This window comes from Hordeum vulgare, chromosome 3H, assembly GCF_904849725.1.
Source record: "Hordeum vulgare subsp. vulgare chromosome 3H, MorexV3_pseudomolecules_assembly, whole genome shotgun sequence".
Classification (NCBI taxonomy): Eukaryota; Viridiplantae; Streptophyta; class Magnoliopsida; order Poales; family Poaceae; genus Hordeum; species Hordeum vulgare.
In genome coordinates, this window is record NC_058520.1 from 131,429,057 (window position 1) to 131,454,816 (window position 25,760).

Sequence of the window (25,760 nt, forward strand, 5' to 3'; positions counted from 1 at the left end):
AGAGATAGCGGAAGCAACACTGAAAGAATGCACTTGGATGATAATTAAATCACTGAAAAAAGGGTGGGAAGGCGGGGAAGAAAACAAAGAAAACTTGGGACAGCTGAGACAACTCCGGAATAAATAAGAGGATTGATCTTGCAAATATTGGAGAGGATTGAATTCACTTGAAGAGAAGCACTCCACTTGGAAAATAAATTGACATGACGACTCAGGTTGGAAAACAAATTGATAAGACAACTTAATTGAGAAAAAGAATTAATTAGCATTCCCATATAAATATGAGAACACTATTTTGGAAAGATATGAGATCACCACTAGAAAGATATGAGAACACTCCTTCGGAAAGTTATGAGAACACTGCCTTAATGGAACAAGCTATAAACAAATATATGACAAAGATTTTGCTCGATATTTTCGTGGTAAGGTTTGCACGGACTCGATCATACATTGGATTGTCATATCGAAATGCTGCTCGAATATGCTCCCTAGGCGTAGCGAACTACAAGGCACGACCGAGCATATGTGATGAAATATATCGATACTATCATTTACAAGAAAAACCATGAACAAACAAATCCACTAGATGTCGAACCCCAAGCTCAAACCATGCATCTCTTGGGAGATAATCATAGGTAACTACTTGAATTCCCACCTAAGAACTTCCGAAATTTTTTGGTTATGCAATCGGGTCCACGGATACAAGAAGTAAAATCCATCACTCAACTCCTAGCAATAACACTACCCGTCTAGTGTATCACATCCGTCAACACATAACCAGAGATGTCGGAAACTCATCTAACTCAGACCCTCGTAATCACAATGATACCAAGTATGGTAGTACATCCGGACTCTCTACACCAGTACTGGGGATGCCGGACTCTTCTCGCCACTAGTAGTATTGAAGCAATTTCTAACATCCTCTATCCCGAGATACTAAGGAAACTGAACGATAGTGATGTGTCAAGAATACCCTGGAGCTCAACTCCTTGATAATAGGAGGCACCAAGAAAAAATCCAAGTCACAACGACATCCTAGAGGTTCCAAAATACAGAAGAGATGAGTATATGGAATTGGCTTACACTCGCCACAAGATACACCATGAACAACACAATACAACAATGTATTCAATCACCGTGTAGAAGAGCAGGGTACGACTACAAACAAAATCAAAAGATAAAAGAACGACGCCCATCCTTGCTATCCCAGGCTGCCAGCCTGAAACCCGTCCTTGATCGATGAAGAAGAAACTCCAAATAGAACAATCATCGCACTCACGTCAAAGTATTGCTTTACTTGTACCTTCAACTGTTGTTGTAGTAATCTGTGAGCCAGAGGGACTCAGCAATCTCATTTTTGAAGGTGTCAAGACTAGCAAAGCTTAATGGGTGAGGTATGGTTAAGTTGTGAGGCTGAAACAAGCGACTAAGCATATATTTGAGTAGCTAAAATACGAGTACAAGAATAAGAGGGGGTGATATATGCATAACGGACCTGAACTAATAATGATCTCAAACTGATCCTCAACACCTACTTACGTTAGACATAACCCCAACGTGTCCTCTTTTGGATGAAGAACTCACGAGAAGAGACACTCACGGTTACGCACACAGTTCACAACTTTTAATTAAGTTTACTTCAATTTGGTATGACCGGGTGTTAAACATAGTTTCCAAGTTGCCACATAACCGCGGACACAGCTTCCGAAAGATATTAACCCTGAAGTTGTTCTCCAACTAGTCCATCATAAACTACCACACGCTGCATCCGAAGCCTCGACCACCGAAAACCTGCGATATCCTCGGATTCCCTGTGGAAAACCTCAACCTCGAGCTAGCCCAAAGTATCCACGGAATCCCTTGCACAAGACGTTTGAGAAAGGTAAAACAAATCCAGTAAGGCCGCCCGACGTGGCGACAGACTCGATAGGAGCCGTGTATCTCATTCTCAGGGCGCGACCAGATGAGATAGACGTCGGGTTGGCTGAGACACCAAGTGAACAGGGGGCGTCCAACATCGCTCGGTTTGGACAAACACTCATGCGAAGCCCTGGCGGGGCGGGGGGGGGGGGGGGGGGGTTGGTTAATTATCCACAGGGGCCGACGAGTCCCTATGCAATTTTATTATTTATTAGTCAAATGTAGTACCAATGTTGGGCCTTGCTGGAAAAGTTTTATCCCAAAACAAAAATCAAGGCGGTCCCCATAACAACCCCAAGCATGTTAGGAGCGCTCAATTATGGAACATAACACCGGTACGCAAGTAGCTAGGTCGACAAAGGTGGAACAAAACACCAGGCTAAAAGTCCAAGCCTTCCACCTTTGACCAACTATATAGGTGCATTAAATTAAATAACATTAATATGGTCATATAACAAGGAACCCATGTTTTCACATGGAAGTAACGACACCTATAAGTAGCAGCGCTATCAACAGGCTGAGCAAGCGGTAACATAGTCAAACAGTGGTTTGCTGGGATGTGGAGGGGTTAGAGGCTTTTCATGGCAATGATGGGAGGATGACAGTTAATTGGTAGGCAGCGAGACATAATGAAAGAAACGAGACAAGTAGCATGGCATTGGTAGTAATGGTGTCTATGGAAATGGACATCTTGCTTGTGATCCTGCTTGGAAGAAGAACGAAACCATGAAACAGATGAACCGACATAGTCGAATGAATCCTCACATTCCTACATGCTTGTGGAACTCTATCAAGAAGAAGAAATCCAGAAACATGAATCAGCACATGATATTCACCACGACATATGCATGACATGTTGCACAATTAAATATGATGCGTGTCCATTTAAGTATGCATGACATGGCAATCACAACGATCAAATACTACACATATTGATGAAATTCCGTGTCTTAATTACTTAGTTCACTCCCGTTTAGGTACACGACAATATTAAATGTTGCTAAACATGGCAAGAGGTGAAGCATAAATAAACTACACTATCTAGGCATTTTAAATGAGGTCAAAAACTACATATAGCATTTCCAAAATGTCCCCATATGTTAATTTCGAAATTAGTCCAGATCTGTAGTATACACATTTTATATTTATTAAAAAGTAGAATAAAGTGGACCATGTGATTGTACCCGTCATTCTAGACGATTTACATATATAGATCATCTAAAATGGAGCTACGGTTTAAAAGATATGAGCAACACAAAATGACATATGAATGCAAAATATATGCAAATGACAGCCACAAGCATGTAAATCATGCACGCAACAAGTTATTGTGAAACTATAAGAAATTCTAGGCAAGTTTGAATGAGGCCGGAACAACGAATAAAAAATTCAGAAAGTCCTCATATGAAAATTAAGATTCGGTACTCTTCTTCCTATACACAATTTTTAGTGTTGTTAAACATCAAAATAAATGGCACCGTGTTTTACTTCGCATTTTTCTAGCCAAGTTACATATATAGATCATTTTAATCAGAGCTACGGTTAATTAATTATGAGATAAACCATTTTAAAATGGCATCAATGCAAATTTAATTAAACAACAAGTTTAAACATTTTAAACACACGTGAGAGTTTGATATTGTGAAACTACACAATATTCTAAGCATTTTTCATGTATGAAGTTTTTAGATCCGATGCGCGGTTAATTGGCTATGAATTAAATCATTTTAATATGGCATCTCGGAAAAAAATGCAAACAACATGTTAAACGTTTTTAAACATGCATGAAAATGAAATATTATTAATCTACACGAAAGTCTCGACATGTTAAATATTCAAAACATTTTACTCCGATGCACGGTTTGTGAGTTATTAATGCATGAAGATGAAGGACTATTCTGCAATTTTGTAAATCCTCGAATACTAGTCAAATTGGCACAACGTTAAAGTAAAATAGAACTCGGATGAATCTTCCATAGGGGCCGAACAGAGCAGGAGCGCAAGTTAGCTAAACTACGCGTGGGCATCTCACCTCGGCCAACAGGTCGGCTCGGGGAGGCTCGCGTGACATGCGGGTGATACGTCTCCAATGTATCTATAATTTATGAAGTATTCATGCCATGTTTACAATAATTTTATATGATTTTGGTCTGATTTGATTAGAACTAACCCGGACTAACGTTGTTTTCAGTAGAAGTACCGTGGTGTTGTTTTTGTGCAGAAATAAAAGTTCTCAGAATGAGCTGAAAATTTACAGAGAATATTTTTGGAAAATATAAAAAAACTAGCAAAGGAATCAACCGAAGGGAGTCCACCACCTGACCACAAGCCAGGGGGCACGCCCCCTTTCTTGTGGGCCCTCGGGAACCATCTTGACGTCAAACCGACGCCAAAAATACCTATAAATCAAGAAACCTCCAGAAAGAAACCTAGATCGGGAGTTCCGCCACCGCAAGCCACCAGAACCACGAAAAACCAATCGGGAGCCCATTCTGGCACCCTGCCGGAGGGGGAAACCATCATCGAAGGCCATCTTCATCATCCCGTCGGTCTCCATGACGAGGAGGGAGTAGTTCACCCTCGGGGCTGAGGGTATTTACTAGTAGCTATGTGTTTAATCTCTCTCTCTCGTGTTCTTGAGATGGCACGATCTTGATGTATCGTGACCTTTATTAGTGTAGATGAATCATATGCAGTTTTCCCCTCTCTATCTTTTCTTGTAATTGATACATCTCCAACGTATCTACTTTTCCAAACTCTTTTTCCCTTGTTTTGGACTCTAATTTGCATGATTTCAATGGAACTACCCCGGACCGAGGCTGTTTTCAGGGAAAATTGCCTTGGTGTTATTTTTGTGAAGAAATAAAAGGTCTCGGATTGACCTAACAAATTATGGAGAATACTTTTGGAATTAATAAAAAATATTGGCGAAAGAATCAACCTGAGAGGGGCACCACCAGGACACAAGCCTACAGGGCGCGCCCCCCTAAGGCACACCCTGGCTTGTGGGGCCCCTGTGGATCCACCGACCTCATTTCCACTCCTATATATTCCTATTCGAGGAGAAAAAACAGGAAAATAGTTCAACGCGGTTTACAATATGGATCCTACCTCCACCTCTTGTTCTTCCTCAGGAGGGCAGATCTACAGTCTGATTTGGGCTCTGGAGAGGGGAAATCGACGTCGTCGTCATCACAAACCATGCTTCATCACCAATTTGATGATATTCCCCGTCGTTCTAAGTAATTCCATCGTAATCTTGCTGGAAGGTGATGGGTTGGATGAGATCTATCATGTAATCGAGTTAGTTTTGTTAGGGTTTGATCCCTAGTATCCATTATGTTCTGAGATTGATGTTGCTATGACTTTGCTATGCTTAATGCTTGTCACTAGAGCCCAAGTGCCATGATTTCAGATCTGTACCTATTATGTTTTCAGGAATATATATGTTTTCTTGATCCTATCTTGCAAGTCGTAGACACCTATTACGAGATATGACCCGCATCCCCCAGGGTGACAATAACTGGGATTCTTTTCGGTGATTTCCGTAGTTTGAGGAGTTCACGTATTCACTAAGTGATAATGCTTTGGTCCAGTTCTCTATTAAAAGGAGGCCTTAATATCCCTTAGTTTCCATTAGGACCCCTCTGCCACGGAAGGGTAGGACAAAATATGTCATGCAAGTTCTTTTCCATAAGCACGTATGACTATATATGGAATACATGCCTACATTATATTGATGAACTGGAGCTAGTTTTGTATCACCCTATGTTATGACTGTTGCATCATGAATGTCATTCATTATAATTATCCATCAATGATCCATTGCCTACGAGTTTCCACATATTGATCTATGCTAAGTTGCTTTTTCGTTGCTATTGTTACAATGACTACAAAACGGATATTGTCACGTTTGCCACCGTTATCGTTACTTCCATACTACTTTGCTGCAGATATTAAGTCTTTCAGGTGTGGTTGAATAGACAACTCAGCTCCTAATACTCGAGAATATTCTTTGGCTCCCCTTGAGTTGAATCAATAAATTTGGGTTGAATACTCTACCCTCGAAAACTGCTGCCATCCCCTATACTTGTGGGTTATCAAGAACTTTTTATGGCGGCGTTGCCGGGGAGCATAGCTTTATTCTATGAGTGACTTGGAATTTATATCTGCTGATCACTATGAAGAATCTAATAGACGCTAAAACCAAGATATACCACTCAACTACGAGGGCAGGTAAGGAACTGCCATCTAGCTCTGCAGTTGATTCACCTTCTGTTATGAGTAAATTTGCGAGAGCACCACCTGCTACTGAATCTAATATGTCGCAAGTAATTAATGATGCTACTTCTGCTATGCATGATGCTTATGATGATACTTTTCTTGATACTATTGTGCTACTTGGTGAATTTCTTGATGAACAAATTACTGCAGTGAATGCTGAAACTGATGATATTTCTGAATCTGATAAAGTTATTGAAACTGAACACTATGACACACCTACTAGACCTAGCTCTCCTAGATATGAATTGCCTAATATACCTAAGGGTTATGTTATGGAAGGAGAAGTAGCTAGGGACTTTCTTGCTTGTAAGGATAGAAATGATCTTAAGAAATTTCTATGTAAGTGGAAGGAAAAACCTTTGAATGCTAGAATGCAATATGATCCCAAGTTTGCTACTTCACCTATCTGTGTTACTCATAAGGATTATGAATTCTCTGTCGATCCTGAGTTAATTACTTTGGTAGAATCTAATCCTTTTCATGGTTATGAATCTGAAACTATTGTGGCACACCTTATTAAATTGAATGATATAGCCACCCTATTTACTCATGAGGAATAAAAATCGTTATTACTATATTCTTAAGTTGTTTCCGTTCTCATTGAAGGGTGATGCTAAGATATGGTTTAATTCTCTTTCTCCTGGTTGTGTGCGTAGGCCCTAGGATATGATATTCTACTTCTCTAAGAAATATTTTCCTGTCCATAAGAAACAAGATGCCTTGCAGAAAATATTTAACTTTGTGCATATTGAAGAAGAGTCTTCTCCAGTTACTTAATGCTTTGCATCATCACCCTCTCAAGAAAAATGAAACACTTGATATATTTTATAATGGACTAACCAATGCTTCTAGGGACCACTTAGATAGTTGTGTCGGATTTGTTTTCAGGAAACAAACTGTTGAACAAGCTGAACTACTATTGAATAATATATTGAGCAATGATAATGATTGGACTATTCCCAAACCACCTCCAAAACCAACTACGAAGAAAAGAGGTATTATATTCCTCACTCCTGAATATATGCAAGAGGAAAAGAAATCTATGAAGGAAAAAGGTATTGAAGCTGAAGATGTTAAGAATCTACCACCTATTGAAGAAATACATGGTCTTGATAACCCGACACATGTAGTAGAGGTAAATTCTCTTTGTAGATTTGATAAAGGTAATATCCCTTATAATAAGTCTACTAGCCAACGCTTGGATGAATTTGATAACTTTGTTGTTAAACAGGAAAATTTCAATGCTTATGTTCGTAGACAATTGAAACGTAATGCTTACATGCGTGATCGCTTGGGTGGTTATATGAGTAGAATTGTTAATGACCTTAGGCTTATTAGTAAACACGCTTCCATGGTAACTACTCGAGTAGAACACGTACTTAAGGCACAGGATAATTTTCTCAATGAGATGATTAGTAAGAGCAATGATCATTCTGTTAGAGTTGTGACTAGAGGTGGTAGAATGACTCACGAACCTTTGTATCGTGAGGGCCATCCTAAGAAAAATGAGCAAAAATCTCACAGAGTTAATATTGATGCACCTGGTCCTTCTAATAAAAGGAAAAAAGAATGACGATAATACTTTGCATGCTGCTAGTGACCCTGTTGTAGAGTCACATGAAAACCCAAATGGTATATCCATTTCTGATGCTGAGACACAATCTGGTAATGAACATGAACCTAGTGATGATATTAATGATGATGTGCATGTCGATGCACAACCCAATAATGATAATGATGTGGACATTGAACCTCATGTTGATCTTGATAACCCACAACCTAGGAATAAGAGATATGATAAAAGAGATTTTGTTGCTAGGAAACATGGTAGAGAAAGAGAACCATGGGTTCAGAAACCCATGCCCTTCCCTCCTAAATCATCCATGAAGAAGGATGGTGAGGATTTTGAGCGCTTTGCTGAAATGCTAAGACCTGTCTTTTTACGTATGCGCTTAACTGATATTCTGAAAAGTTCTCCTTATGCTAAGTACATGAAAGATATTGTTACAAATAAAAGAAAGGTACCGGAAGCTGAGATTTCCACCATGCTTGCGAATTATATTTTTAAGGGTGGAATACCAAAGAAACTAGGAGATCCCGGAGTACCTACTATACCATGCTCTATTAAAGGAAATTATGGTAAAACTGCTTTATGTGACCACGAAGTTGCTGGTAGTGTTATGTCGTTCTCTTTATATCATAGACTTGATTTGAATAATTTGACACCTACTGAAATCTCTCTGCAAATGGATGATAAATTAACTGCTTAACCCATCGGTATTTGTGAGGATGTGCATGTTGTGGTTGCAAACGTTACTATCCTAACGGACTTTGTTATTCTTGATATTCCCGAGGACGATAGTTTGTCGATCATCCTTGGTAGACCCTTTCTAAATACTGTAGGGGCTGTTATTGACTGCAACAAAGGCAGTGTTACTTTTCATGTTAATGGTAATGAGCATACGGTACACTTTCCGAAGAAACAATCTCAAGTTCATAGTATCAACTCCATTGAAAAAATTCCAACGTTCACTATTGGAGACTTTGAATTCCCTCTTCCTATAGTCAAAAACAAATATGATATACTTATGGTTGGAGACATGCATATCCCCATTGAGGTAACCTAGTGTTATTCGAAAGTTCTCTGGTTCCATGTCAATCGAAAAAAGTTTGTCAATAAGACTTGATCAACCTTATTGATGGATCCTTTTTAACACGCATGAGATGGATGAATTTAGAAAGCACAAACTTTTGTACTCAACTTTTATTTTATGTTCCTTAGTTTCAATTTAGTAAAAATGCTATTGTTTCTCCGTTTTCTATTTTATCCGTGCAATATAAAAATGACCTAAAAAATAAAAGTTCTCAGAGCGCCCTAAAAACTTAGTGTGATTTTTTCTGGATTATTTAAGAACTTTTGGTACTAAGAACACATCACGGGGCTGTACCAATGGGCCACAAGCCTGCATGGCGCGCCCCCTGGCTTGTGGGTCCCACGTGTGGCCCCTTCACTTATTCCAGTACCCATCCACTCCTTCTTCCTCCAGAAAAAATCCCACCCTGTCTCAAAACCGTGTTTTAGCTTATCTTGCTGCCATTTTTGATCTCCTTGCTCAAAGCTCCACTTGCAAAACTATTTTAGGAGATTGTTCATCGAGAAAGAAAAATGTTAAGGAAAATATACCAAGGTGGTTCCTCGAGCAAGAAGACCCCGAGACTTGCGATACGCAAGCCCGACTTTGAACACCCAAGGGAAGCTTAAGTGCGTCCTTGTGAATAGCCGTCGGAATCATTCATGGTCCAGGCCGGATTCAAGGAAGAATTTTAAGCGTACGTATGAAATGCTGGCCTTGAAGATTTTGTTTCAGACCAATGCAAGCAATATTATCTACTCACTGATTCCTTCATGCGGAGGCTTGAATTTTCATCCATGCGTAGTATGCATTCCGTTATATTAAATCTTTATGATGAACCTTATACTATGGACCTAGAAGATCTTAACCATGCATGCAAAATTCCACAATGGGGTAGCCATAGTGATCCTCACAAAGCCGAATATAATGATTTTCGTGCTAGTATCACCGTGGGAGAAACTAGAAATATTACACAAGCTACCTTGGGGAGCATTCACTCTCCTGCCATACATTATATTGCTCTATTCATACGTAGATGTATTAAGGGAAAACATGAGCATTGCCACCTTTGCATACCTCACCTTAGTATTCTTAAGAGTGAGGTCATGGGTGATAGACGATATAACTTAGGAGCTATTATTGCTAGGAGGCTGCATAAAAATTCTAAGGACGGAGATTTCTTTGGTGGAATTTATGCCACCTGTGTAGCTAATTATCTTGGGATACCCATAAGGGAGAATGATACTGAGTTACCACTTGCTTTTCTCTATTATGAGGCTATGGTGCGCTACCAGTTCCTTAAGAGAAATGAACAACACCTCCTATACCGACTAATTTTTTATAGACAACATGCTGTTCGCATTACCCTTCCTGCTCCTGGCTTCTTTAACTTTCAGGAAAAACGGAGGTACTATATAACCAGAAAAGAGGCAGACGGGTACGAGAGAGAGGCGAAGCCGCTCGCCTCCATGCTGAAGCCATTCAGACGGCAGCTGCCGCAACCCAGTACAACCCTGACTATAACTTTGGATATTATCCGGGCCATCCACGGCCTTAGACCAACTAAGGCCAAAAGCTTAAGCTTGGGGAGTACTTATTTCTCACCGCCATTACATTCATGTTCACACACTCATTCCAGTTGTCGATGTTCATACTTTTTCACTGTACCATCCATGGTAGTTTATTTCTTTTTTTGTTTTCATCTTGTGTGTTTCATTAACCTTCAGAAAATCCAAAAAAATAATGCTAGCTTTACCTTCTAGTCTATTTAGTTGTAGAGTTAAAAGAAAACCCAAAAATATTTTTCGTTCTTCTTTTGCTTGTCGGGGGCTTTCCCGTGTAAATAGTTTTTCTTTATTATTTGGGTCGTAAGGAGAAGACCACGATGACATGCTGAGTGGCTCTCATATTCATTATGATCTATCTACCAGAGAGCCCATATTACCTTGTCTTCTCCTTTGAGTTATTGCTTGCAGATTCTAGCTTAGTCCAATGCTCATGCACTCTTATTATTATTACTCACACCATTCGGTTGTGCAAGTGAAAGGAAAAAATGAGGATATATGATGAAGTGAGGAGGTCGAGAAAAGCTGGTATGAAGTCGACCTATTTTGTTTTTGTAAATGTGATTAGCTCATCGTTCTCGATTCAGCTTGTTATGAATTGAACATGTTTGCAACCACAATTACAGATTATAGTTACTTATGCCATGCTTAATAATCTAGGAGTGAATAATGGTTTGTCTTGAGTGCCAACATGCATATTAAAATGGTTGTGATATAGTATGATAGAATGGTATCCTCCTCCGAATAATTCGAGTGGCTTGACTTGGCACATGTTCACGCATGTAGTTGAAACAAAACCAACATAGCCTCCACGATGTTTATATTCATGGTGATTTATATCCTACTCATGCTTGCATTCAATGTTGGTTAATCTCAAAGCATGTTTATGACTATTGTCGCTCTCTAGTTGGTCGCTTCCCAGTCTCTTGCTAGCCTCTACTTGTACTAAGCGGGAATATTGTTCGTGCATCCATTTCCATAAACCCAAAGTGGTTCCATATGAGTACAACATACCTACCTATATGCGGTATTTACCTGCCGTCCCAAGTAAATTTGCATGTGCCATACTCTAAACCTTCATATAAATATTCTGTTTTGTATGCCCGAATCGCTCATGTAGTGACTAGGGGTTGAGAGAATCTTCCATGCTAGGTGGGTTATTCTCAAGATATGTGTTGATTCACTATCATTCACGAGAAAGTGGGTGGTAATAGGGATGCCTAGTTCCATGCTCAAAAGTCAAATCAACTTATAATGAAACAAAACTCCCCAAGGATTGTTGTTTGTATGGACGGTACCCATGGATTAGGCCCGCCGTAGAGTGTGATTGATTGGTGGAGGGGAGTAAAAAATTTACTATTCTATTTGGGAACCGCTTATAATGTATCTAGCATGGAAGATATTGAGATCTCTTAGTTGCTATGTTGATAATGAAAGCATACCGCCCAAAATCTTGATTCATCTCTGTTTTAAAAGCTCGACTTCTGGCACCTCTGTAAATCAATGCATCCCTCTCCGAAGGGCCTATCTATTTTACTTTACTATTGAGTCATCTTATTCTTATAAAAAGGCACCAGTTGGAGAGCACCTCCATAATTTGTATGTTTTTTATTAATTGATATTGAGTATGAGTATGACTGAACCTCTTTTACCATGAATTACAATCTCTAGTCAGTCCTTGTTCTTCGGAGGTGCTCTCCATTTATGTTTTTGCGGTGTCAGAAAGGGTTAGCGAGATACCAGTTTATCATACTGTATTATGATTGTTTTGATAAAATTGTTTTCATCTGAAACTTGTTATTATTGCTCGCTAGTTGATTATGCCATTGATATAAGTAAATATGAGACCTAAATATTATTGTGAATGTGGTAAGTCTATAATCTGAGCTGAAGATCTGAACATCAGTTAGACATATTTACAACAACAAGATCAAACAGAATTTGTAAAAGTTTTTCTTTACCACTTTTAGTTTATCAACTGAATTGCTTGAGGACAAGCAAAGGTTTAAGCTTGGGGGAGTTGATACATCTCCAATGTATCTACTTTTCCACACTATTTTGCCCTTGTTTTGGACTCTAATTTGCATGATTTGAATGGAACTAACCCGGAGTGACGCTGTTTTCGGCAGAATTGCCTTGGTGTTATTTTTGTGCAGAAATAAAAGGTCTCGGTTTTACGAAGAATACTTTTGGAATAAATAAAAACATTGGTGAAAGAATCAACCAGAGAGGGGCCACCACCAGGCCACAAGCCTGCAGGACGCGGCCCCCTGTCACAACCCTAGAATAATTTGTTGCAATCATTTGCATCATCACCTTGCATCATGTTATTTTCAATTTAATTTGAAATGGGGATGATCAAACCCTAGCACTAAATTAAACTCAAATAGTTCAACAAAAAATATTTTCAATATGAACCCAAATGGTTTTAAAAAAATGTTCACCCTTTCTGGTAAATGTTGGAAACAACATACCAGAGGTGATGAACTTTTTAGCAACATTTTTTTCATTTTAATTTAATCATAATTGCATCTGAAAATGATAACTAAATTGCTATAGATATTTTTAGTCTTTTCAAAAATGCTGAAACTTATTATGGAGCTTGGAAATAATATATTCTGATCCCATACTAATACTAGGATTTTCCCCTTTAGTATTTTTGCACAAACACATAATAACAGAAATAATAAATTGGGAAGAAAACAAAACAAAAATAAGAGAAGGAAGAACTAACCTGCGCTCACCTAGCCCAGAAGAGGCCAACCCACCAGGGGCACCGTTGTCTTCTTCCTCCTACCAGGAGGAGAAGCAGGTGCGTGCCCGACGCGCCGACGAGCGTGCCACGTCCCCGGCCACCTCCTACTTCCCTCCCATCACGCTGGCGACCAGGATGGACTCGCCAGAACCGTCTGGATCGAAGCCACCCCTCCAATCCTCCCCGTTATCTCTCCCCTTCGCCCTCTACCCCGCCCTCGCCATGGCCGAGCTCCGTGCGAGCTTGTCGCCATCGTCCCCCTCACCTCCGGCCACCCCCACACCTCCCTTTCGCGCCCAACAGAACGGCCTCCTCGCCCTGCTCCTCCTTGCCATCGGAATCAAAGTCGGAGCCTCCCTGGCGCTGCCACCATTGCCGTCTCCACCTCCAGCAACCGAAGGCCGCCGGCCCTGATTCGCGATGTCCAGTGCACCTCCAAGCCTTCTGAACCTGTCATCAGCCTCCCCGTGAGCTTCTCCGTCGATTCCGCATGCTCCCCTTTCCTCTCGCAAGCCGTAGCCTTTACTCCTCCACGGCCGAGCTGCAGCCGCCGCCACGGGCTCGCCTCGGCGAGCTCCGGCCACCCCTCAGCCACCCAACCCCCCCCCCACACCACTCGACGCGGCTAAGCCGGGGGTATGCCCCAATGGCCTCAGCTGCCGCCCCCGTGCGTGTCAGGTGGATTCCCCCGTGGTCAGAGGCCACCGGCGACGAGCTCCGCCGGCCCGAGCAACTGCCATGTGGGCCCGACCGGTCAGGGGTTAGATTAGCCCCTAATGACGCTATTCATTAACCCCAAGGCCACTAACAGTGGGCCCCAATGCGTATAAATTAAAAATTAGGATTAATCTAACCGTGTTAATTAGATGTGACACTCATGTGTGGACCCACACGTCAGATTGGATTTTGACCAGGTCAGTTGACCTGCTGACCTCACCATGACATCATGATGACGTAATAAAGCTTTCCTGGATTAATAAAACTCAGGAAATTCCAGAAAATGCCTAAAACTTGTAAAAATCATAGAAATTAAAATATAACTCGGATGAAAATAATTTATATATGAAAAAGTATCAGAAAAATCCAAGGAATCTGATTATGGAATTTTCATGCATGTTTGGAAAAGTTAACAAAACCAAATAGGCAAAATGATGAATAGGGTAAATTTAATAAATAGTTTGGAGATGGAATTTGATATTTATTTGAATTCCACTTCAATTGTTATGACCAAACATTGGTGAATGAAAATCAGTACCCCAAAGTACTAACTTCGTACATGTTGGAACAATTTGTTATGAACTTCAGGTCGAATCAATTAAAAGGGTATCCGGAAAGATACCCGGCTTGAAGTGATGTTTGAATCCTAATTCAAACCAACTTCAACATAAGAAATGATAGCCACATTAGCCCTGCCACTTTTCATTTCATGACTTGATCATGCATCATAGTGTTGCATTTCCGTGAAGTAATTGTTGTTCTTTCTTGTTTGCTGGTGTTGTTCCCTCTCGGTAGACGATGTTTCCGACGATGTGATCGTTGACATTGATGAAGACTCATTGCTATCTTCAGACGTGTCAGGCAAGCAAACCCCCTTGAGCATATTGAAATAAACCCACTCTCTCGCTCCTGCTCTCTTTTACTGCATTAGGACAAACACGATTCAACTGTACGTTATCGGTAGTTGAACCCATTCCTTTGCATGGCCTGATTTGTCACAGTAAATAGTTGAAACCATTTAGCATGAGTAGCAACTGTTTGAGCCTTGATGTGCTTACTCATCCATGCTTGTTTACAATGCCTGCTATGCTTAGAGTCGTGTCGGGTCTGATCCATCTGGATGATGAATCAAAATGGTTGTGTTCATGTCCTACAGTGTGAGAGTAAAGATGTGAATCTGATTTGGTAAAGGTAGCGATGAGAGGCCATGTAGGAGTACATGGCGGGTTGTCTCATTGGGACCGTCCTTAAGAACTGAGTTCTGTGTATGTTATCCAAGACAAGATACTACCATGCATTGGGCCCTGAAATATGACCCCGCTAGGCTTATTAATTGCCTAGATCTCTGTCCAGGAGTTGCAATTAGTTTCTGGTGTTTGTAGGAAAAGTGTTGGCGGCCGTGTTTAGCTCTGCCCGACGGGGTAGGCTTCACTACGGTAGATACACAGTGGCACGGTGTACCAAGTGGCACCCGGATGGTGGGCTTGGGAACCCTGCGCGATCGTTTGGGGCCGTAGAGGAAACCTCGGCCGGACTTCCTTGCGGGTTCAGTCTCAAATAGGTGATAAACCTGGACTAGGGTCTTGTGTGGTTAACGGTCGTGGCCGACACCCACGCCAGTGCTTCCGCTTGAAGGTTGCCGAGATGCATGACGTGCATATGGTGCTATGTGGTGGGAGCATGTGTGAAGAAGTATACCCCTGCAGGGTGATTCAATCTGTTTGAGTAGCCGCGTCCTTGGATATGGACTACTAGGAAGCATTACGTGGTACATAGACAATTTAAATGGATACTATAAAACATGCAAGATAAGTGTGAGTGCTATGGAAGGCCTTCTCGTAGGGAGTCGAGAGTGGATCCATAGTGGTGTATTGCATTGGTGAATATGTGGACTCGTGTGCGCTATCCCACCTTGAAGAAAGAACTTGTAGTCGTAGTACAGGTTAGCCAAGAGTCAAAGCTGGCTTACTGCAATCAAACCCCACAATCCTTTCATTGAAACCTTTGTACTCACGGTTGCTTTATTTATGTTTTTGCAGAGAAGACTTAGACTCATTAAAGGTTCTACGCGATGTGTTTGATGTTGACCGGAATAGCTTGGGAATCCCAGACAGAGGTCTGGCTCCTTTGGTAGGGTCGTAGTAGCTTTTCAGGCTCTTCCAGCCACTTTTAGTAGATGTCTGTACCCAGACATGAATTGCTACCGCTTGTTGTTTGTATGACTTGAGTGTCGGGTCACGAGACCCCTGTTTGTAATATCATACTATGTTGACTCTTATGAGTCTTTAATAAATGCTTGAGTCATAGAGTTATGTTGTGATGCCATGTTGTATCTACACTTATCGTGCATAATGTGTGTATGTTTGAAATGCATTATATGTGTGGGATTCGACACCTAGTTGTTTGCCTTTAGTAGTAATCTTTACAGGGAAATGCCTCTTTGTGATTCCATCGAGCCTTGGTAGTTTGCTACTGCTCGGAACACATTGATTGACCGGCATGTATCCTTCTTTGCTGCTGTGTCTGTCACCTCGGGGAAATGTCACGCAGTGTAATGGACTCCTTGTAGCTTGCTACGACTGGCCTACACACGTTGATGACCGACACCTGCTTTGCTGGGTTATGTATGCCTGTCCCTGTACGGTTGTACCGCTGGGGTTTATAACTAGTCATGTCGACCTGGGTTCTTTGTCGTTTGAACGCTAGCAACATATTCATATACGTGAGCCAAAAGACGCAAACGGTCCCGGCCAAGGTAAGGTGGCAGCCGTGGAGTTTACCGTGCGTGAGGCTGCAAAGTGATGTGATGTGTTACAGGCTAGGTTCTTATGACTGAGGATCGGGGTCCCGACACCCCCCTAGGGCGCACCCCTAGCTTGTGGGGCCCCTGTGGCTCCACCGACCTCGTTTCCACTCCTATATATTCCTATTCGGGGAGAAAATAATCAAAGAGAAGAGTTCATCACGTTTTACGATATGGAGCCGCGGCCACCTCCTGTTCTTCCTTGGGGGGAGATCTGGAGTCTGATTCGGGCTCCGGAGAGGGAAAATCAACGTCGTCGTCATCACCAACCATCCTTCATCACCAATTTCATGATGCTCTCCATCGTTCATGAGTAATTCCATCATAGGCTTGCTGGACGGTGATGGTTTGGATGAGATCTATAATGTATTCGAGTTAGTTTTGTTAGGGTTTGATCCCTATTATCCATTAAGTTCTGATATATTGATGTTGCTATGACTTTGTTATGCTTAATGCTTGTCACCAGGGCCCGAGTGCCATGATTTTATCCCTGAACCTATTATGTTTTCATGAATATATATGTGTTCTTGATCCTATCTTGCAAGTTGTAGACTGTTGGATATATGCCCTAGAGGCAATAATAAATTGGTTATTATTATATTTCCTTGTTCATAATAATCGTTTGTTATCCATACTAGAATTGTATTGATTGGAAACTCAAATACATGTGTGGATACATAGACAACACACTGTCCCTAGTGAGCCTCTAGTTGACTAGCTCGTTGATCAAAGATGGTGAAGGTTTCTTGGCCATAGAAAAGTGTTGTCACTTGATAACGGGATCACATCATTAGGAGAATGATGTGATGGACAAGACCCAAACTAAGAACATAGAATATGATCGTGTTAGTTTATTGCTACTGTTTCTACATGTCAATGTATCTGTTCCTATGACCATGAGATCATGAAAATACCGGACAACGGAGGAATACATTGTGTATATCAAACGTTGCAACGTTACTGGGTGACTATAAAGGTGCTCTACACGCATCTCCGAGGGTGTTTGTTGGGTTGGCATGGATCAAGACTGGGATTTTTCACTCCGTATGACGGAGAGGTATCTCGGGGCCCACTGAGTAATTCAACATCACAACAAGCCTTGCAAGAAATGTAAATAAGGAGTTAGTCACTGGATCTTGTATTACAGAATGAGTAAAGGGACTTGCCGATAACGAGATTGAACTAGGTATGGAGATGCCGACGATCGAATCTCGGGCAAGTAAAATACCAAAGGACAAAGGGAATGGTATACGGGATTGTGTGAATCCTTGACATAGAGGTTCAACCGATAAGATATTCATAGGATATGTAGGATCCAATAAGGACGTCCAGGTCCCGCTATTCGATATTGACCGAAGATTGTCTCGGTCATGTCTGCATAGTTCTCCAACCCGCAGGGTTTGCACACTTCAGGTTTGATGACGTTTCGGTATAGTTGACTTATAGGTGTTGGTGACCGAAGGTTGTTCGGAGTCCCGGATGAGATCCTTGATGTCAGAGGAGCTCCGGAATGGTCCGGAGGTAAAGATTGATATATAGGAAGTCCTGTTTTGGTCACCGGAAAAGTTTTGGGCTCGTCGGTAGTGTACCGTGAGTGCCGGGAGGGTGCCGGGGGATCACCGAGAGGGGTTTGATGAGCCAAGAGCCTTGTGGGCTATGAGAAGAGGATGAACATCCCCTGGTGGGCTGGCCAATGCCTCTCTCAAGGGCCCATGCGACTAGGAGAAGAGATAAAAGGTAAAGATCTTTTAGGAAGGGAAGGAGGAGTCGTCCCAAAGTAGTCCACCTTCCACAAGGGAAGGTGGACTCGTCCTTGGTTCGGCCGACCCCTTATCCTTGGAGTAGGGGCTAAGGCTGCCTCCTCTCCACTCCTCCTATGTGTACTAGAGGTTTTCAGGGTTCTTAAGACACATAAATCAGCCACAGCTGCCTCTCTCTCTCTCTCTAGATATGTTTCTCCTCTGATCTAGTTCGACAGTACTTAGGCGAAGCCCTGCTGGATTTGTTCACCACCGCCACCACTACGCCTCCGTGCTGGAGAACTCATCTACCTCTCCGCCCCATCTTAATGGTTCAAGAAGGCGGAGATCGTCATCGAGCTATATGTGTGCTGAAGGCGGAGGTGTCGTCCGTTCGGCACTATATCGGGATGGATCATGACGGGATCGCAGGATGGATCGTGATGAGATCACGGGATGGGCTCCAATTTGGATCACAAAGATGTTCCATACATCAACCGCATTATATACGCTTCCGCTTAGCGATCTACAAGGGTATATAGTGTTGGGGAACGTAGCATGGGAAACAAAAAAATTCCTACGCACACGCAGTACCTATCCATGGTGATGATCATCTACGAGAGGGGGGTGAATCTACATACCCTTGTAGATCGCTAAGCGGAAGCGTATATAATGCGGTGGATGTAGTGGAACATCTTCGCGGTCCAAATTGCAGCCCGTCCCGTGATCTCATCACGATCCGTCCCGCGATCACATGACGATCCTTCCCGATCTAGTGCCGAACGGACGGCAACACTTTCAACACACGTATAGCTCGATGATGATCTCCACCTTATTGATCCAGCAAGATGGGGCGGAGAGGTAGATTAGTTCTCCAGCACGGCGGCATGGTGGTGGTGGTGGTGCTATTCCAGCAGGGCTTCGCCTAGGCACCGCTGAAACTAGAGGAGAAACACATCTAGAGAGAGGGCAGCACGTGGCTGTTTTCTGTTGTGGCTAAAACCCTCAAAACCCTTAGTATATATAGGGGGAGAGGAGGGAGAGGGCTGCACCCTAGGGCTTCCACTTTTTCCCTTGCGCAAGGAGGAGAGGAGGAGTCCTCCTCCAATCCTATTTGGAGTAGGATTCCTCCTTCCCACTTGGAAACTCTTTCCACCTTGTGTTTTTCCTTCTCAAACCTTATGGGCCTTAGTGGGAACATTTCCATCCCACTAGGGGCTGGTTTTTCTCTTCCCACAGCCCATAAGGCCCCTTGGGGCATGACACCCCTCCCAATGATCCCCAGCACCCCTCCCGGCACTCCAGGTACACTACCAATGAGCCCGAAACTTTTCCAGTGACCAAAACAATACTTCCTATATATCAATCTTTACCTCCATACCATTCCAGAGCTCCTCGTGACGTCCGGGATCTTATCCGAGACTCCGAACAACCTTCGGTCACCAACACCTATAACTCAACTATACCAGAACGTCACGGAACCTTAAGTATGCAGACCATGCGGGTTCGAGAACTATGCAGACATGACTTGAGACACTCTCTGGTCAATAACCAATAGTGGGACCTGGAAGTCCATATTGGCTCCCACATATTCTACGAAGATCTCTATCGGTTAAACCTCTATGTCAAGGATTCAGTTTATCTCGTATGTTGTTCCCTTTGTCCTTCGGTATGTTACTTGCCCCGGATTCGATCGTCAGTATCTCCATACCTAGTTCAATCTCGTTACCGGCAAGTCTCTTTAATCGTGCCGTAATACAAGATCCCGTAACTAACTCCTTAGTCACATTGCTTGCAAGGCTTTTTGTGATGTTGTATTACCAAGTGGGCCCCGAGATACCTCTCCGTCACACGGAGTGACAAATCCTAGTCTTGATCTATGCCAACCTAACAGACACCTTTGGAGATACCTACAGAGCACCTTTATAGTCACTCAGTTACGTTGTGACATTTGATCACCCACAAGGTATTCCTCTAGTGTCCGGGAGTTGCATGTTCTCATGGTCATAGGAACAAAACATTGACATGCAGAAAACAATAGTAATAAACTGACACGATCAGATGCTACATTCATAGTATTGGGTCTTGTCCATCACATCATTCTCCCAATGATGTGATCCTGTTATCAAGTGACAACACTTGTCTATGGTGAGGAAACCTTGACCATCTTTGATCAACGAGCCAGTCAACTAGAGGCTCACTAGGGACAGTGTGTTGTCTATGTATCCACACATGTATTTGAGTTTCCAATCAATACAATTCCATCATGGATAATAAACGATTATAATGAATAAATAAATATAATAATAACCAATTTATTATTGCCTCTAGGGCATATTTCCAAAAGTCTCCCACTTGCACTAGAGTCAATAATCTAGTTCACATTACTATGTGATTGCAATGAACGTAACACCCATACACTTATGGGGTTTAATCATATCTTGCTTGTGAGAGAGGTTTTTAGTCAACGGGTGTGAACCTTTCAGATCCATGTGTGCTTTACAAATCTCTATATCATCCTATAGATGCTGCTACCACGCACCATTTGGAACTATTTCAAATGACAGCTCCACTATACGAATCTCATTTACTACTCATAGTTATTCGGATTAGTGTCAAAGCTTGCATCAACGTAACTCTTTATGACGAACTCTTTAATCACCTTCATAATTGAGAAAAATTCCTTAGTCCACTAGTTACTAAGGATAATCTTGACTGTTGTTCAGTGATTCAATCCTGGATCACTCTTTGTACCCCTTGACAGACTCATGGCAAGGCACACATCAGGTGCAGTACACAACATGCCATACTTTAGAGCCTACGGCTAAGGCATAGGGGACGACCTTCGTCCTTTCTCTTTCTTCTGTCGTGGTCGGGCTTTGAGTCTTACTCAAATTCACAACTTACAACACAGCCAAGAACTACTTCTTTGCTGATCTATTTTGAACTCCTTCAAAAACCTGTCAAGGCATGCATTTCATTGAAAGTTCTATTTAGCATTTTGATCTATCTCTATAGATCTTCATGCTCAATGTTCAAGTAGCTCTATCCAGGTTTTCCTTTGAAAAGCTCCTTTCAAACAACCCTATATGCTTTCCAGAATTTCTACATTACTTCCGATCAACAATATGTCAACCACATATACTTATCAGAAATTTTATAGTGCTCTCACTCACTTCTTTGGAAATACAAGTTTCTCATAAACCTTGTATAAACCCAAAAGCTTTGATCATCTCATCAAAGCATATATTCCAACTCTGAGATGCTTGCACCAGTCCATAGAAGGATCGCTAGAGTTTGCATACTTGTTAGCATCCTTAGGATCGACAAAACCTTCTGGTTGTATCACATACAACCTTTCCTCAAGGAAACCGTCGAGCAAACAATTTTTTGACATCCTGTGTGCAATATTTCATAAATAATGCAGCAAGTGCTAACATAATTCTAACAGACTTTTAGCATCGCTATGAGTGAGAAAGTCTCATCATAGCCAACTCTTTGAACTTGTCAGAGACATCTTTGCACAAGTCGAGCTTTTCTTAATGGTGACTTTTAACCATCATGATATGTCTTCTTTTTAAAGATCCATCTATACTTAACAGTCTTATGACTATCAAGTAGTTCTTCCAAAGTCTACACTTTGTTTTTATACACGGATCCTCTCTCGGATTTCATGGCCTCCAGCCATTTGCCGGAATCCGGGCCCACCATCGCTTCCCCATAGCTCGTAGGTTCATTGATGTTCAACAACATGACCTCCAAGACAGGGTTACTGTACCACTCTGCAGCAGTACGCGACCTTGTCGACCTACGAGGTTTGTAGTAACTTGATCCGAAGCTTAATGATCACTATCATCAGTTTCCACTTCAATTCGCGTAGGCACCACAGGAACAACTTCCTGTGCCCTGCTACACACTGGTTGAAGTGATGGTTCAGTAACCTCATCAAGTTCCACCACCCTCCCACTCAATTCTTTCGAGAGAAACTTTTCCTCGAGAAAGGGCCCGTTTCTAGAAACAAACACTTTGCTTCCGGATCTGAGATAGGAGGTATACCCAACTGTTTTGGGTCTCATATGAAGATGCATTTATCCGCTTTGGGTTCGAGCTTATCATGCTGAAACTTTACCACATAAGCATCGCAGCCCCAAACTTTTAAGAAATGACAGCTTAGGTTTCTCGAAACCGTAGTTCATACGGTGTCATCTCAATGGAAATACGTGGTGCCCTATTTAAAGTAAATGCGGTTGTCTCTAATACATAACCCATAAACGATAGTGGTAATTAGATAAGAGACATCATAGTATGCACCATATCAAATAGGGCGCGACTATGAAGTTCGGACACACCATCACACTATGGTGTTCTAGGTGGCATGAGATGTGAAACAATTTTCACACTTGTCTTAGTTGTGTACCAAACTCGCCACTCACATATTCATCTCTATGATCATATCGTAGACATGTTACCCTATTGTCACGACGATCTTCAACTTCACTCTAAAACTACTTGAACCTTTCAATAATTTAGATGTGTGTTTCATCAAGCAAATACACTAGTACCTACTCAAATCATTTGTGAAGTAAGAACATAACGATATCCACTACGTGCCTCAGCACTCATTGGACTGCATACATCCAAATGTATTACTTCCAATAAGTTACTTTCTAGTTCCATCTCACTAGAAAACGAGTCCTTTAGTCATCTCGCCCATGTGGTATGATTTGCATGTCTCAAGTGATTCAAAATCAAGTAATGCCAAACGATCCATCTGCATGGAGTTTCTTCATGCGTTTACACCAACAGGTATGGTTTGCATGTCTCAAACGTTTCAAAAATGAGTGAGCACAAAGATCCATCAGCATGGAGTTTCTTCATGCATTTTATACCAACATGACTCAAGCGGCAGTGCCACAAGTAAGTGGTACTATCATTACTACTTTGTATCTTTTTGGCATCAATATTATGAACATGTGTAGCACTACGATTGAGATTCAGTAAACCATTGAAGGTATTTATTCAAGTAAATATAATAACCATTATTCTATTTAAATGAATAATCGTATTGCAATAAACACGATCTGATCATGTTCATGCTCAACGTAAACACCAAATAACAATTATTTAGGTTTAACACTAATCCCGATGGTAGAGGGAGCGTGCGATGTAGATGGACAATCTCAAATCTATTATGAAAGCGCATCTTGTTACCCTTGATGGCAACAACATGATGCGTGCTTTGCTGCCCCTTCTGTCACTGGGAAAGGTCACCACACGGTATGAACCCAAAACCAAGCACTTCTCCCATTGCAAGAATCATAGATCTAGTTGGCCAAACAAAACCCAAGACTCAGAGAGACTTACAAGGATATCAAATCATGCATATAAGAAATCAGCAAAGACTCAAATATAATTCATAGATAATCTGATCACAAATCCACAATTCATTGGATCTCGACAAACACACCGCCAAAGAGGATTACATTGGATAGATATCCATGAAGATCATGGAGAACTTTGTATTGAAGATCCAAGAGAGAGAAGAAGCCATCTAGCTACTAACTACGGACCCGTAGGTCTGAAGTAGACTACTCACGAGTCATTGGAGAAGCAATGATGTTGATGTAGAAGCCCTCCAGCTCCAAAGTCCCCTCCGGCAGGGCACCGAGAAGGGTCTCCAGATGAGATCTCGCGGAAACGGAAGCTTGTGGCGGCGGAAAAGTGGTTTCGTGGACGCCTAGATTGTTTCTGGGATTTTAGGGAATATATAGGCCAAAGAGCTAGGGCAGGGGAGCTCCAGGGGGGCGACAAGCCTGGTAGCCGCGGGGCCCCCCTCGTCACGACTACAGGGCTTGTGGGCTCCCTGTGGGCCTCCTGCCTTGGCCCTCAAGTCCACCCATCTTCTTCTGTTCCGGAAAAATTCATTTTGGGGATTTTATTCCGTTTGGACTCCGTTCCAAAATCAGATCTGAAAAGAGTCGAAAACACAGAAAAAACAGGAACTGGCACTTGGCACTGAATTAATAAGTTAGTCCCAAAAAACATACAAAAGGTATATAAAACATCCAAAGTTGACAAGATAACAGCATGAAACCATCAAAAATTGTAGATACGTTTGAGACGTATCAAGTAGCACTGCCGCATCCGCTTGGCCATTTTGATGTATTTACTGCATAGATTCATGAGACACCCCTGTCACTTTCGTGCATTCGTAGTCTTCGCAGCTTCCTTTAAACATTATCTCCTTAATCTAATCCACCCATAGATTCGTATTTTACTGCTCGCTTTTAGAAACTTGTTTTATCCCACTCCGGGAATACCCCTAAAGAAAGAATCCTTTTTTGAATTGCCACTCGCCATCCTCCACCACAGTGAGTTAGAACGTAACCAAGGCTATGCCTTTGATCACCAAAGGGCGAGTCATAACGCCTTTGTAGACATACCATAAGTCGCTCAACTGGTGAGTTAGGATATCCTCATATTCAGGTCTTTTTAGTCACCTAATGGAGAGTCATAAGGCCCTTACAAGTCATATTGTAGATCTCCAACTGGCGAGTTACCACGTTTTATGGTCCTTAATGAGCCGCCTTGTTCCTTATTTTTTGTAGTCATGGTTAGCATCTCAAAATGCGATTGGCTACCAACCAAGATTAACGACACCTTCGTTGAGAAATTTGTCAAGTCGGGTCATCTTGATAATAAGGAAGTCATTGGTTGGCGGACCGCCCCAGGCGAAGTGATTCCCAATCCTGCCGAGGGGGAAGTAGTTATTTTCACTGATCATCTTGAATGAGGCTTCAAGCCGCCCGGATCAAAGTTCTTTAGAGATGCTCTGCATTTCCTCAATGTTCATCCTCAGGATCTGGGACACAATTCCATCAGCAATCTTTGTGAGTTCCAAGTTTTTTGCGAGGCATATCTGCAGATAGAGCCCACAGTTCCATTATTTTGGGACTTCTTTCACCTGAACCGCAAGATCGTATTTTCCAACGGGCCCAACTTGGAACTCAGGGGAGTCAACATCCAGCGGCGCCGTGAACGTGGGTTCCCGTCCGTCCTCCTGCCTAGCCATCCCAAAGGCTCGGTCGAGTGTTGGTTTTATTGTCATGACACTTCTCCTCCTGGTGAGAACCCTCTTCCGGGTTATAGAGAAGAGCACTTACCCATGGACTTCAAGCTGCCAGAGAAACTTACCGAAGAAGAAGAGTCGATATTCATCCCCATCTTCTCCGAGTTGCGGTCTTTGACCAATAATGGGCTCATCGGGGTTGACTTATTCCGTTGTTGGGCAGAGTGGAATATTCTTCCTCTGAGTCGCCGGAATGGTCTAATGTGTGAATACGA